Source organism: Penaeus japonicus, unplaced genomic scaffold (assembly GCF_977035675.1).
Source record: "Penaeus japonicus unplaced genomic scaffold, GWHDUDI00000001_assembly GWHDUDI00001851, whole genome shotgun sequence".
Taxonomy (NCBI): Eukaryota; Metazoa; Arthropoda; class Malacostraca; order Decapoda; family Penaeidae; genus Penaeus; species Penaeus japonicus.
The window spans coordinates 1-2,500 of NW_028236253.1; the positions used below are offsets into that span (position 1 = coordinate 1).

At 39.8% G+C, this 2,500-nt stretch overlaps 1 protein-coding gene across 1 annotated transcript in view; it reads right to left on the reverse strand.

Moving 5' to 3' along the window:
• Positions 1 to 324: 324 nt before the first annotated feature.
• Positions 325 to 2,500, reverse strand: part of LOC122252103 (uncharacterized) — a 20,603-nt gene continuing 18,427 nt past the window's right edge. Inside the window, exon 15 of the mRNA XM_086535660.1 lies at positions 325 to 2,500. This exon is cut by the window's right edge and continues 1,164 nt beyond it. The gene's annotated coding sequence lies outside the window, so the exon portion shown is untranslated.

A 2,500-nucleotide genomic window follows, 5' to 3' on the forward strand; every position in this document is an offset into this window, starting at 1 on the left:
GTAGCTGTAATAGTTATAATAACGAAGCATGTACTTTGCACTTAGTGTAACACTGTAATAGATTCAACTGGATTGTTCTATACATTTATATATTTCTATACATTTCTCTTCCTGCATCAAATGCAGAAAACGCTAAGGAAGGACTGAAACTTTTTATCTCCATTTATTTTCTTAAAATACGTACACTCTCTTATCTATGTCTTTGACACTGGTTAAGTGGCAGGAACCAACAATGATTTAATGAGTGCTCTCTCTCTCTCTCTCTCTCTCTCTCTCTCTCTCTCTCTCTCTCTCTCTCTCTCTCTCTCTCTCTCTCTCTCTCTCTCTCTCTCTCTCGCTTTATCTCTGGGGAAGCTGCGTGCATGCATGTCTGGTTGTCACGTTTTGTGTGTGTGTTTGCTTGTGTGTTAATATGGGTATGTGTGTTTGCTTGTGTGTATATGTGTATGTGTGTTTGCTTGTGTGTATATGTGTATGTATGTTTGCTCGTGTGTATATGTGTGTGTTTGCTTTTGTGTATGTGTGTGTGTTTGCTTTTGTGTATGTGTGTTTGCTTGTGTGTATTTGTGTATGTATGTTTCCTTGTGTGTATGTGTGTTTGTTTGTGTATATGTGAGTTTGCTTGTGTGTATGTATGTGTGTGTTTGCTTGTGTGTATATGTGTATGTATGTTTGCTTGTGTGTATGTGTGTGTGTTTGCTTTTGTGTATGTGTGTTTGCTTGTGTGTATATGTGTATGTATGTTTGCTTGTGTGTATTTGTGTGCGTTTGTTTGTGTGTATGTGTGTTTGCTTGTGTGTATGTGTGTGTGTTTGCTTGTGTGTATGTGTGTGTGTTAGCTTGTGTGTATATGTGTGTTTATATGGGTATGTGTGTTTGCTTCTGTCTATGAGTGTATGTTTTCTTGTGTGTATATCTGTGTGTCTACCTGTGTGTATACGTGTGTGAGTGTGTGTGTGTTTGCTTGTGTGTTAATATGGGTATATGTGTTTGCTTGTGTGTATGTGTGTATTTGCTTGTGTGTATGTGTGTGTTAGCTTGTGTGTATATGTTTGAGTGTTTGCTTGTGTGTTTATATGGGTATGTGTGTTTGCTTCTGTGTATGAGTGTATGAGTGTGTGAGTGTGTGTGTTTGCTTGTGTGTATACGTGTATGAGTGTGTGTTTGTGTGTGTGTAATAAATCCTATGGTATTATCTCCAAAGGTATGGGATGTTACACTCATGCAATGGGCCAGGCTATCCACAAGATACATGCTGTCAAAATATGGTGAAAAGCGTGAGAAAGGAAAATTCTCGTCGCTTGGACCTTTGAGCTAAAATGACTCACTGGATCATTTAACTTCAATTCAGGAATATTGAGAAGAAAGGACAATGGTCATCAATAAGAGGTGAAGGAGGAATGTAGGAGGGAAGGGGGAAGGGAAAGAGGGAGGAGGAAGGGGAAGATAAGGTGGAGTGGGTAGGATGGAAGAAGGGAAGGAGAAGGGAAATAAGGGAGGAGGAAGGGGAAGATAGGGGGAGGGGGAGGAGGAAGAGGGAGGGAAGGAGAAGGGAAAGAACAAGATAAGGGGGAAGGGGATGGGAAGGAGGAAGGGGGGAAGGGAGAGAGGAGGAAGAAGGGGAAGATAAGGGGGAGCGGGAGGGGAAGGAGGAAGGGAAGGAGAAGGGAAAGAGGAAGATAAGGAGGAGGGGAAAGTGAAGGGAAAGAGGGAGGAGAAAGGGGAAAAGAAGGAGTGGGATGGGAAGGAGGAAGGGAAAGAGAATGAAGAGGAAGGAGGAATGGGATGGGAAGAAAAAGCGAAGGAAGAGACAGATAATGTAGAAGGTAATGAGATGGGAAAGAGGAGGAGGAGGAAGATAAGAGGGAGGAGAAGAGAAAGAGGAGGTGGAGAGGAGAAAAACTAAGAGGAAGAAGATAAAGACGAAGGGGAGGTGTGAATGCGGAGGAAGAGGAAAATAAAGAGGAAAGGGAGAAGGGAAAAAGTAGGAGAAAGAGGAAAATAAGGGGGAAGAAGGAAGTGGAGAAGGGAAAATGTAGGAGGAAGGGGAGGAGGAGGAAGAGGAAGTAGTTATATGCTGTGTGTAAATATAAAGAGGTATGGAGAAACATAGATCGAAAGAGGAGATAGGAATAGAGAGGAATAAGAAGAGAATCAGATAAAAAAGAAAGAGAGATAGAGAGATAGGAAGAAAGAGGGATAAGATAGAGAGATATGAAGATAGATGTAGAGGAAGAAAGATAGATAGGAAGGAAGAGATATAGACAAGAGAGATAGAAAGATAGAAAGACAGAAAGATAGGGAGACAAGTAGATGTCTTAATAAAACAGACAGGTAAGTGAAGTAAAATATAAACGCATTTTTTTTTATCTTAATGAATTTAATTTAATTTAAACTTACTTTTTAATGTTGCAAATTATTTATCAATTGATGATCCACTCTAAACAGTGGATTAAACTAAATGAATGATAATTATCTAAAAAATAATAATAAATAAATA